Source organism: Passer domesticus, chromosome 5, assembly GCF_036417665.1.
Source record: "Passer domesticus isolate bPasDom1 chromosome 5, bPasDom1.hap1, whole genome shotgun sequence".
In the NCBI taxonomy this organism is placed as follows: Eukaryota; Metazoa; Chordata; class Aves; order Passeriformes; family Passeridae; genus Passer; species Passer domesticus.
Genome location: NC_087478.1, coordinates 16626200 through 16639642, shown reverse-complemented (window position 1 = coordinate 16639642; position 13443 = coordinate 16626200). Strand labels below are relative to the sequence as shown.

Sequence of the window (13443 nt, the reverse complement as noted above, 5' to 3'; positions counted from 1 at the left end):
TCAGAAACAAAGTAATCACAGCAGATATTTAGGCAATTTGTTGAGTAATAATTGCATTTCTTAGCCTGAAGGAGCCTACTACAAACAGTATCTGAAACTGAGAGGTGGAAAAGTAAGAAAGGAGGATAGGATGGGTTTGGGAATAAAGAGTGGAGATGAAGAACTGAGAAATAAAGTGAAGATAGAATACCAGTTTCCAGATCAGCTATCCCTTTTCAAACTGTTTACTAGTACAGGCAGTCTTTGAAGTCAGTCCAGTCTCCTGTGTCTTTTCTCTGCTGGTGGACAGATGATAGATTTGCCACTGTGCCCTCACACCAACTGCATCCAGCTGGTTCTTTTTCCAAATGACCTCCTAGCTGTGCCGATTTGCTGTGTATTTCTAGTCCCTTGATGTTCCATTTATTCAGTCCTGTCATCTTCTCCTAATGTAGAGCTTGTGCTTTCCTGACAGGGGACGTCAGCATCAAAAATCTCTTTCTCTAAAGCATGACCAGTTGAATTTGTACTACAAATGTCCTTGCAGATGCAGTAAATCCATTCTATTTGTTACCCTCACTTTTTATAATCATGTGGGATTTGAATATCATTATTAAGAGCAAGATTTTATTAAGACTATTTATAGCCAACATAGTCAATATTTCTGTGAAATAAAGTGTTCTGCTGGGTCTCACCACGAAATCTGTATAGGTAGCAAAGACAAATGTAACCCCCATTGAAATCCTTACTATTCAGGTCACAATACATTCTTATAGATCAGCTCAGACTGGATTTTCACATGCTCTTTTATGCAAGCTTCTGAGCAGGATTTTGGGATGAAGCATTTCAGACCATATTGTTTCAAAATCCTTTTTAACATACAAAGATATAGAGTTTCAGTCTGTCATTTTAGTTGAAAATCATTGCGCTACAAGGTAAAGATAAAATTCATGTGAACAGCAAAATATCTTAAATGTTGAGAAATGCTAAACAACGGATAAATCTATATAGCTTGAAAAGTGTTTGATTGAAATCTTAATATGAACCATTACTTTTAGTGACATTAGATGACTACAGTTAAACTGAAACATTGACCAAAAGCTTTGATAAAACCATAATTACAAGATATGATTGATATCAGACATAAGTCAAACAGGTAAGGTGGTTGGTGCAGAATATCAAGCCAAACGGAGTCGGCGACCTTGGAGGCCTTTTGTAACCCTAATGATTCTATGATTCCAAGACTTTTAGATTTGTTTTCATTCAGGTTTTTCAGTAGAAATATTCTATCAAATAGACTTTACATAACAGTCACAGCTGATAGTTCCATTTGGGTGTATTGTGAAAAAGATAGCATATACATGAATATAAAAGTGACGAGAATAATTAGCCAAATGTTGACCTGAGGTACGTACAAAAAGATGTGATTCCATTGGTCTGAGCTTTTCCCTTCTGTCTACAACTGCTGCTATGGAGCTGTGACAGATGCTACAAAAATCTAAACAATATTAGATGTTTTCAGTGGTGAAGTGAGAGGGAGTAGAAAGAAACTCACTGAGAGAAACAGTAGATAGATGGTTAGCATGTTGCCCATACAGGTCTGCATACTGACTCTTGGCTTTAAGACCTCCTGAGGAGGCTGCAGCTTTTCCTTGAGAGAGCAAAGAACTAAAGTCACACCACAAGCATGTCTTCTCTACATACCAAAGTCTTCACTTTACAGGAAAATCTTTTTAAGTTCCTGGCAAAGGAAAAATACACCGTTTTGTATCACATCATTCAAAACAATGAGAAAAGCAAACAGTTTTCTCAGAATTAACAAAACTATATATAGACATGCAATTATCCACTGCTTCTCAATAAAATACTACTTCACATTTATCAGAAGTCATATGACTGAATGAAAAAGGAAAACAAAGGTTTTACAAGAAAATGTGTCTGAGTAGCTCAGTTTTTAACCAATGACCACTTTGAGTGGTCCTTTGAACCACTCTTCAGCCAGTCACACAGTTTAACATGATGTATCCTTGAAAAGCCACTTCAAGAAACATACAGGCAGACCTCTGGTGTCCTAAAATGACTATTAAATCTCATATATATCTCTAGTTTTATATGCAACCAAGATAAACCTTAAAATAAAAATAGCTGATAAATACAAATATATTTAAGAAAGATGGTGGGTGTCTTGAAAATAGTCTTATGTACTACAATTAAAGACTAATTTGTCTCTGAACCAGAAGTCTCCTGATTTTTGTAATGATTTTTGAGTCAGATGGTATTAAGTCTTGAGTTTCCATATTTAAAAATTGGTAAGTGTTTGATCTGAGTCTGTTGGCTGAAGAAAGATGTGTTTCCTTTCTGCCTTATTTAGTAAATAAAGTCTGATCTTCCTATAGTTTCTCAGGAACCATGTTAATCTCTTTGATATTACTTTTACTGGTATATAATAGCTGGAAAAATATCTCTGCCACAAGTTTCCATAGAGATCTCATTCTTTTTTCAAAGTATTTTAGTTCTCTGCTTCTCTGTTTTTGTGATGATGACAGTTCACTAACTTACTGTGGAAGATGAGGGTTATCACTGAAAAATAATCTGTGTGAAACTGAGACGCAAAATCCAGAAAAGTCTGTTAGAATATTTACTTTTAAAAATGAGGGTGATTCTGAGTTTTAATACAGAAATAAAATTGTGCTTCTAAGAATTTTCATAGTCATGCATGTTTCAGAAACATGTATAAAGGATAGTAATTTAATAAAATATCTTAATATGCTGCAAGCAGTGTATTTTTTTCTGTTTGAAGAAAACACTAAAACACTGCTCACAGAAATTTTAGCAGTTGTCATCCAGCCCCTCTTGCCCATTGTCCCTTCAATGTTTGCATTGCCTTCCGTTCACAGACAATATAGAGTGCGTAGAGAGATTAAATATCAATAAGAATTATTTTATGTATCCCTCCTTCCAGCATTGTACACAGTGTCAGGATATGAGTTTCAGATCTTTTATGCATTTTCATAATTTCAGGGAAAGACTTAGATTAAGACAGCTAATGAACAAACATTAATGAGAATTAATTAGCAATTAAAAATTAATACTCAGCCTTTTAGCAGCCATTCCAGCTTTCAGGTGACATCATGTCATGCAGCATAAGCATCACCCTTTCTGTCCCAAAACCAGTAGAAAACCAGAGTCGGAAAGAATGGACTAGCAGAGTAGAATAGCATAGCATAGTGTAGATGGCATAGCATGGCATTGCTTATCATGGAATGGAACAGAATAGAGGTTTTCTCCTAGTAATTTTCAACTGCTGTTTTGCTGTGTTTCATTTCCCATTCTAACTAGGAAAAGATCCAGTTCCAAGATCACTAATACCAACTTCCTTATTACCAATGCCTGACAGCATCTGGAAAATAGGACCCAAGTGCAAAGAGGATGAATATTAAAATAGATAAAATCATTTTTTGCACTTATTAACAGCAGCTACCTAGGCATAAATTGTTTGCTGAGCATCCTGGAGCAAAGAATAACTAATGTTTTATTTTCTGCCTAAAAATTTCTTTCCTGCAAGAATTTAGAAAATCTGTTTAGAATTGTTATTTTAAAATCTAGAGTTACAGTAACAAGTACCAGCCCTGCTTTGATGTCAGCAGCAATTCTGTTTCTTTCGGTCAAAGGTAAAATAAATGAAACGCTTTTGTAATTAAATAAATGGAACTAGTCCAATTATAATAATCCCTAATGATATGTTTGTTGCTGTGGGAAAAATCTGTTTTCAAGCCAAGTAAATAGGAATATTTGGATTAGTTTAAAATGTAGGTGAGATCAGTATCCTCATTGTTATGAGAACTGCAATTAAATTTCTTCTGCAAAATGAAGAGCTTTGAGTATTTGGCTTTAAGTCTTGCAGACTTTGTTTCTAGTAGGTATTTTCCCACTTGGTTCTGAAAACACCATTACGAAAAAGCTTTTAGTTCATATTCCATTTCCTCAGAGACTGTGCCTGTGAAATTTTCCATATGCAACATGAAAGTCAAGCACTTGTTTTTCCTGATGGAAATATTGCCAAATGTTGTGGTATTTTTTTCCCTAGAAGAATGGTTTTTGAGTGTTAGTTGGTGTAAGAAGATTATCACAGAATAACAGAATGGATAAGGTTGGAAGGAACCACAGTAGAATATCTGGAAAAACCTCCCTGCTCAAGCAGAGTCATCCCAAAGCACATTGCACAGGGTTGTGTCCAGACAGTTCTCTAACATTTCCAGAGAGGGAGACTCCACAAACTCTCTGGGCAACGTCTTCCAGTGCACAGTCATCAGCACAGGAAAGAAGTTCTCCCCATATTCAGGTGGCAGTTCCTGTGCACCAGTTTCTGCCTGTTGCCTTTTGTCTAATTGCTTGGATTATGCATAATTTATTTTCTTGATGAATTAAGCAGCAGAACAACATTTGAATGGGAAGTTTATTTGACCAATATTTGTCATAAACTCATCACTTTTTGCTTTTTTATCTAAAAACACTGACTACCTACTAAAGATTGAACTGTGATCTCGGTGAGTACAATTTCCAAAGGTATTCAGTTAATTCACGTTTGAGGTACAAACTAATTTCTCTATGGAGAAGAATAAGATCCCTCAGAGTAAAATGATATGGGTAAACATGCTATTTCAACTATCTTACTAAACTCTATTACAAGTGCTCACAGGGACATTCCATTGCTGCTCTACGGGTCAAGCACCACAGAAGCAGGTATGTGAACATTGTGAGCTCACACAGCCTGGTGTGAGCCTTGTACAGAGCTGGGACATGTACCTTTACTGAATGGTTGTTACTCGTGTTTAAAAACGTGAGAAAAAAATCAGCAGGAAGCAATAGTCTTTAGTTTTTAATTAGGCAGGATGGGATTGTACCATAAATTGTATCAGCATAACGAGTTTGCTGAAAGATTTCTAAGGATTGTTCACAAAAATATCTGTGTTTCTCATATTTAGAGGTGAACATTTATAGTATTTTCTTTTCTTAAAAGTATTATAATTATTTTTTTTACACACAGAAAAGCACAGAAAATAGATACCTGAAAGTATATAGACACATATGAGTCTGAAATACTAAGTATTTCAAGAAGAAACTTCTTCATTAAAGATAGCTAAAATCCTTCTAAATCTCACTAGGTTCATATCTGCATCATTAACTGTCTCTATACCTTTAATGTGTATTAGGGGTAAAATATTTAGGTACACCTAAAAAAGTCAATGAGGTGCTCTTGCATTTTAGAATCTAATTAGAGATAAAATATAGTCCTAAATGAAGTAAAGAAAATTGCGTGAGAACTATGCAAAATTTCCCAGGTGAAGGATATCTATGTAAATGCTTTTGATGTTTTTTATTTTCCCCAAGTGCGACTTTTAAAATGCCTATGTTTAAGAATAAAAGAAGATACACAGAGAACACTATATTAGCTCATAATTCATTATGTAGTGCCAGCATCTTGCTACATCTACACTTTGTAGCATCAGAGTATCACACTAAGAGCTTTGGAACAGGTGGATAAGCCAATAAAAGGTTATGTAAAGAAGAGGAAATTGCAGATTAAATAAATGTTGGCTTGCGGATTAGTAGATTCTGGTAGTCTAAAATCCAGTGGATGTAAAGAATAGATTATATTGTTCATTGCCTATAGTGAACTTTAAGCTTAAGACAGTGAAAGCAAAACCAGAATTTTCTAAAGTACACAAACAGGAAGTTAAAAAAAAAAAAGCTTTCTGTTGTGCTACGTCTTCTTTTTTTGATGACACTTGGTAGCAGTACTTCCTGACCTGAAGAAATCATGTTCTTTTCCATAGACTTCTTTCCATGAGAACACAATAAATTTAGGAATCTGGTGCAGGGAGAAGCCTGCTTGTGGTTTTTTGCTCACCGAGCTCTGAGTTCCAGAAAAGGCAGTTGCATAGGCTATACCTAAGAACTGGTAGGGTTGTAAGCACCCTTCATATGTCAAACTGTAAGAGATTGCATCATCTGTGTGTCTACCATTGCAGAATGCACACTCCTGCTGTCATACAACACCACTTTCAATTTGCAATAACACTTTTAAAAGTAATAAAAAATTTAATTGCTTTTGTAAAATCATAGTGTTGTAAGAGCTAAACTTTGGACTTGAAGCTCTTCATTTTGATATATGTATAACTCATATCTCCACTCTTTATGGATGTCCTATAACTTCTCACAATTACAATTTTTTAAAAGACTAATTTCAATTTATCTCACAAGATGTGCCCAATACTATATTCTTGCATTGTAAAAAAAAAAAATAAATTAAGATTATGGTGTAAATAGATTTTTATTAAAGTCATCATAAATTGCTATAATGTAATTCTTCGTAAATCATCCTACTACAAAATGCTTTGATATATCTCCAAAATAAGATTAAAATTTCAATATGAGAAATTAGTTTTGCATTGATTTCATAACCCTATATGGCACTATTTTAAAAGAAAAAAGGGCATTATTCTCCTCTAAAATTCAGCTTTGACACATTTGCAATAACTTCTTTGTTTACAAGATGCCAGATGTTTTAGACAAGAAGTTAGTATACACTTAGGTTGTATATTTAACAGTATTTCTTTTGAATTTGAGTAATTTGCTGAAGATCAATTAGTTGAAAATAAACTTTATTCAAAATCCTGTCATCTCTCATCTCTACCTTTCATTGTAGCAGACAGATCTTTCCTGTTACTGGAAAACTTTTCATGCCAGCCTTATAATGAAGCTTTAAATCTTCTTGGAAGCCACAATTTTTCATCCATTTTTTTTCTAAGGGCCTGGTCATCAAAGCAATTTATCACTCAAATGAATACCAAACATGTGAAAATATTCCTGAGGCTCATGGGATTTTGTGTCCCAATAAAATGAATACTGGTAGGAGTATACAGCAGTTATTATAAAAGGTTTGAGTTTCCAAGGAAGCCATCTTTAAGATACAGGTGATCTTTTCAACACTTTGAATCCCAGAATCTGCAATTCTGTGATTTCTAACTAGAAGAAAAATAGCCTGAAGAAGGCTGTATGGTCAAAACCCCAACAAAAGCACAGTTTTTATAACTGTTGAAGAGTAAAAATGTCAAAATATTAGGAAACGACTTTTTAATACTTTTTCAAATTTTTCTTATCTCTTTGGGTAAAAAAATTATTGTGAAAGTTTCAAATACAAAATTTATATCTATAATGACCCTGAAGGAAGTACCAGAACTTTGTCATCTTTTCTGAGTGCTTTTTCAGTTTATAGATAATTTTATCAAAAGTTGATATGAAATGGGACCAAAAAGTCAGGGTGATTGCTCCAAAAGAAAGAAATAAAAGAAATTAATAGAGGAAGGAATAAGAAAAGAAGAGGGAAGTAATTAAATCAATGTATCTTATTTTAAAGTATGAACATTGTAGGGTATAATTCAGTTTTAGTGTTCTCCTTCACATTAAGGATCCTTTTCAGTTTTCCACTACTGGCTCCCTGTAAGTATCAAATGGGATCTAAGGTGACAATTTCTAGTTTTATAGTTTTTCATGATGTGGAAATACTGTTAGTGAGAGATCATAAGGGAGAAAAGGATCTGCAAAAATTACCAGTAATATTATTGATAAGGTCAGATATTAAATGAAAAGTTCAGAAAACCCTTTGGTATCATGCAAATTAATTGAGAAATGGCTGAAAAGCATAGTTCTTGTGCAGCTATCTGCTAATGAGAGGGGAAAGAGGCAATAAGTAAGCTGAGGGATTTGAACAAGAAAATACATCTTCACAGGAAACCTATCAAAAGAAAATTCTCATGACACAAGTTTCAAGTTCTTTATGATCAACATTCTGATTTCAATTGACTTGGAGAAAACTAGTGATATATAGTAGGCTCAGGAAAGCCATGTCATCAATACATTCACATTAGTCTAGTGAACATCTTGTTATAACAAGTCAGACAGTTTTATTAGTGATGGTTCCTCAGTAAGAAAAGGTTACATCAACTCACAAGTTGGCTAAACAACATTCTCTACACTTGCCAGCAATACATAAACAAAATGAGGAATGTGCTAATGCCACTACAGTATTGTGTGTTTACATTAAAAATAAATATTTTATTTTGCATCATACTGGAGGTGACATATCCTTGGCAGTTACATGTTTCAGTCTGGTAGATATCTTCGTAAATGAACAATGTAAAAAAATAATTTTTACACTTTTGGTTTTCTAAAAATACTGGTGTAGTCATTAATCTACAGAGTGGAATTGCTTCTCATAAAGGCTGATCGCGTTTAGCTGTTTCTTTTGTTACAAGGAAGTGACATGTAGGTGAAAGCAAAACAAAGACAATCAGTTTTCTTCTATGTTCAAAATCAAAATAAACCCACCAAAAAACACCTCTCCCAAATCAACAACTCCAAACTGTCAATATCCTAGGAAAAGTTGGGTTGTAAAGATTACTGCATAAAACAATACTTATATATACATATCATAGATATGTCCACAGGAGCTCAAATTATACTTTGTAACATTTTATTCTCATGCAACATTATGAATCACAGAAAAATGCAAGCATTGCTGCAGTGCTAAGAGATACTCTTAGATAACTCACATTTCTAGACAGATTTTAAGAGCTTCTATAACATCTCAAAAACTTTTTCTCTGATCTAGAGGAGCTGATGTCATACAGCAAAGCTGAGAGATAGGACATCTTAAAATTGATGAAGATAACAACAAACTTGAGAAAAGAATAATGACAGAGTTTGTGGACGTGATTGTTTTACAACAGCATTTCCTTCTGGTTGAATTGAAAGTATGTATGTCTTAAAGAACTATAGATTAAAATTAGGTCAAGCGAGGTAATTTTTTCTTTTGTTTAATATTTCATATATAAAAACATACTTGAAAAAGAAAATATCATTAAGGTTTTTTCCACTTACCTTTTTCAAACAGTTTAGTACCATATGGTTTCTCTTTTCTCTTCTTTTCCCTAATGTAGTGGTATGATTGACAACCTCCTGAAGCCTTAAAAAAAAATTTCTTATTTAACTTGAACCTTTTATTTTAATTTTTTGAGGTTTTTTTTCTCTTTCCTTTATCTTGCTGCTTGTTTTCATGAAAGGCTTCAGAAGCATTCTGGAGATTCTATTCAATTGCATTTGGTTTAGAATAACAGTTTGAGTCTGTCTTAGTTCTTAAGAAAAAAGATAACTTAGAAAATTATGAAAGTAACGAAAACAAATTGATGTTTTTCTTTAAACCTTTCAGTTTTATGGCTGTTTAAATAAGTATTAATGTCAGGCTAAAGGGTTTAATTTACATCAGACTGTAGGTGGTGTTTTCTTGGCAGGCCTTTATATTCCGAAAAGTTTCAGAAAGTATAAGCACATGCAAGATGATAAATTGATTTTTTTTTTCTTATATTACCTGTAACTAACTTTCTCAAAATATTTGATTAGCATTTACATGTCTGCATTTTACAGACTCATGAACCAGAGATAATTTATTTGCATTTAATATCTCCTTTCTTGCATTACTTCTTGTTTATTCAGAATTTGTTTATCAAGTCTTCAGTTAGGAGCAAGTCTGTGCAGTGGTATTCATGGAAACACTGCTAGAAATCACAAAAGTAATAACTTTTGAAGAGAGTCAGTGCATCTGACCTGTAGGTTGCTTAGGAAAGTACCTACAGTCATTAAATGATTATGAAAAATTAGAAGTATAGATTTCTGGATTTTGCTTCAATTACTATTAGGTCTGAATTGAGTAACTAGGCAATTTTCAGCTTAAAAAAATTAATAGGGTCATGACATAGGCAATATGATACAGTCTTTCTTTACAGTTTTATGTGTCATTTTGCTTTATGAATATTTACTTTCCAAAAGCCTGATTCTTCACCATTTCTGATTCAGAGAATTTCAGATAAAGTATCTTTTCTCCATTGTAATCCATTAATTACACTGCCCATATAAAAAAAAATATTGCACAAATGTCAGAAATGTATTGGCTATGGAAAGGCCTAGAGAGGAAAAAGCTTTGTTGAATATGCTTATTTGTCAAGCCCTGTTATGACTTTACTGAATCTAAATAGAAATTCAAATGTCATCATAAAAAAACCAAGGTGACAGCATTTTCAGCCCTGGGCAATAGAAACCAGTGAAACAAATTGTCAGTGTTGGGCAGCCATTTGTGAAACAGGTAATTGATTATTTAAAAGAAAAACTGTGTTGCAATGTCTGTACATGAGGAAAGGAAAAAACAAGGACCTTTGACAAAAGGATGAAAAAACATCATAGAATCAGCTAGGTGGAAAAAACCTTTGAGATCAGACTCCAACCTATGACCTAACACCACCTTGTCAACTAGACCAGGGTACTGAGTGCCATATCCAGTTTTTTCTGAAATAACTCCAGGGACTGTGACTTCACCACCTCCCTTGGCAGCGGATTCCAATGCTGCATCACCCTTTCTGTGAGGAAATTCCTCTTAACCTCCAACCTAAACAGCCCCTGGCACAGCTTGTGTACTTTAGTCCTATTGAGAATTGCCGGGAAGTAGAGACCGACCCTCACCTGGTTACAGCCTCCTTTCAGAGGGTTGTTGAGAGCAGTAAGGTCTCCCCTGAGCCTTTTTTCCTTCATGCTGAACAACCCCCTTCTACTATGTAGAAAGCATACTGCTAAGACAGGCAGAGCTCCTCTGGCTCCTGCTGAGCTTCTCTCAGGATTGGAAGGGTGTGTTTCATATATTATGGTAATTCATGCTGGTAGAGAATATATATAGATGCATGAAATATGTCTAAGATAGAAAATCCTAAAACACACTAGCAGGGGAAAAGGAGCTGCTTCACAGGGTGACAAAAATGCATTAACATACGAAGAGAACCTAGCCTGCACAGGAGATGGGCGTTCTCACTGGTATGAACAGGAGAACACCCAGCGGTGATGGCCCATGGAGATGTTCATCTCAGATAGACAGGGACATACATCTGAATATGGGATTCTGATAACTGAAGAACAGACACACACCAGTTCCTGGACAGGGTTTTGTCCAGCACAGGACAGAGACTGGAAGCAACATGGAGAACCCTGAGAGGAGACAAAGGGACTCTGCCACACGGGCTAGAAAAAGGGTGTAAGAACAGACTCTGCCAGGCCGCATTGGTGAACTGTGGGGGATTCGGCACGATAGAGGCCAGATCTGTGTTCACTCAGCTTCAATCCTAGGGTCAGTCCTCTTCCTTTCATTTTTGGCTGTCAGGACTGTATATGAGTCGTGAAATAAATTCTATTTTTATTTTTATTAAATTGGCTGGATCGATTTTTACCTATAACAGGGTGTAACTCCACCTGTTTGTCTTTCATGCTCCCTAGTACTCCTTAGCCTTTCCTCTCCTTCCTGAAGCCCTGCCACCACAGAGAGCAGCCCTGTCACCTGCTCACACCACGCCGGGTGTCCCTGGGTGTGCTCCGGTACTGAAAGCAGCTCAGGCACTCCCTGCAGCCAGAGGCCCCAGCAGCTGAGCTGCCTGCTTGGGGGGCTCTGGCTGGCTCAGCACACTTGTGCTGGCAGCTGCAATGGCTTTTGACAGCTTGTAAATCATCCTGGGTCTAGTCAAGTTGGGGGGGAAAAAAACCCAAGAAAACCAAACAAAAAATTCTCCAGCCAAAACATAACACCCATCTAACACACAGCCCCCCAAGAGGAGCTGGGAGGGTGGCTGTGCCTTTCCTGCTCACCCTGCCCATCACACCCCTGCCTACCACACACCTGCACACCTGACTCTTGCTTGTGCTCCCCAGGGACGTTTCAATTGCCTGCAAATGTCCCTGTGACCACCCCTTCCTCAGCTGAAGGGCTGGCAAGAGCCAGCAGAACAAGGATCTTTGACAGGTACAAGAAAGAGAAAAGAAAGAATGGGGAAGAACATCCCAGGAAAGGAGAAGGGAAAATTACAAATTCTTTATAATTTTCCTATTTCTCCATAGATCTCCCATATATTACTTGTCTGAAAGGTATCTGTCACCTCATAGTTGGAACACCTTCAAAGCACTTAAGCATTCCAAGTGATTAATTTCCAGATCATTAACAGAACAACTAACAAATAATTCTCACAATTAAATGCTTTATAAAATATTTTCTTTGGGATATTACAAGCACATTAAAATACACTGAAATTTTTAACACATTAAAGATGGACAAACTTTTCCATTAATACAAATGGAAAAGAGTAAAATCAGAGGAAAAGAGTAAAATACGGTCAAGTGAAAGAACATCTTACCAAAGAAAATAATTTAAAGCAAATCATAAAGACAAATGGCCAACATAGTCAGCAGGGGATTGCTGTGTTGTGCTAGCATCTCTTGGGAATGTGTTACTGAAACTGCTGCTTTTAGCAATGACTCCTGTAGGACAGAGCAAGAGAGAAATGAGCTTGGCCTTTGCTGGGAGCAATCAGGTACAGGCCCTTCTTGGCATACACTAGTTAGGGCAGTCCTACTGTTTTCAATCAAAACAGTCATTGCTGTAGAAAGAGACATTTGCAGAAATTTCCCTTTCTTTTTAGAGTACTGTAAATTCTTCAGTATCCTAAATGGGTTAGTTAAGATTTTCTTAATTTTTCCAATTCATTTCATTACACACCCCTGCATAAATGGATCCAGTGCAGCTTCATCTCTGTCTACTCAAGAGTCTGTACATTTTCTACTGTTCTCAAAACAAAAACAAATCTCAGGAAACCTACAAGTCTTGTTTTTCCATTAGAACAAAACAATTTTTTTTAAAGTACTGAGTTCTTGTAAATAGGTATACCCAAGAAATATCAGCCTGACAAAGCCTACATGTTTTCTAAATATTTTTCCCTTCAATTTCATCAAGATTTGAAGAAAAAGAAGAAAATGGTACTAGTATGAAATAGAGAATGCAGAATTTCAAAGACTGTTCCTTCTTTTGTAAAAAAGCATTATTTGAAGAATTAGCAATGTAACTGATAATAACTTCAGTCCCATTTATAATTGAAGTAGCTGCTTGAACAGCCTTCAGTATTATGCAAATGTGCTGCACTAGAAGAATTATAAAAAAGGCAAACTATGGGGTTTTATCTAATCTAAAATATTAAGATTTTCTGTCTTCATGTTCACCATTTTTCTTCTGTGGTTTTACTTCTACATATGAAGGTAAATGAAACCTCTTAATAACAGTAATGTCTACACTTTTTTGTAATATATTATTAATTGTAATATAAATACAATTAATTCTATGACAATAATTATTCTGAATGTGTATTTCATTTGTTTACCAAATAATAACTCAGAATTTTATATATTAATTGAGATACATTCAAATTTGTCTTCAAAAAAAGTATTAAAAACCAGAAAATGTTCCAAAAATCAATTTAAATAATATAGTCAAGTAATACCGGCTTCTTGCCTAAATTTTTTCCTTTGAGTGCTTTTTTTCCT

The 13443-nt window shown here is 35.2% G+C and overlaps 1 long non-coding RNA gene across 2 annotated transcripts; it reads right to left on the bottom strand.

The window, feature by feature from the left end:
• Positions 1 to 397: 397 nt before the first annotated feature.
• LOC135301256 (uncharacterized) lies at positions 398 to 10346 on the bottom strand. 2 transcript variants are annotated; one of them, XR_010362991.1, is made up of 3 exons: positions 10249 to 10346; positions 8923 to 9007; positions 398 to 1630 (listed from the first exon to the last, which is right to left on the bottom strand). It is a non-coding gene; the product is annotated as an uncharacterized LOC135301256 (long non-coding RNA). The 2 variants fall into 2 exon arrangements; XR_010362992.1 differs by lacking the exon at positions 398 to 1630 and adding an exon at positions 6691 to 6794.
• Between the last annotated feature and the right edge of the window lie 3097 nt (positions 10347 to 13443).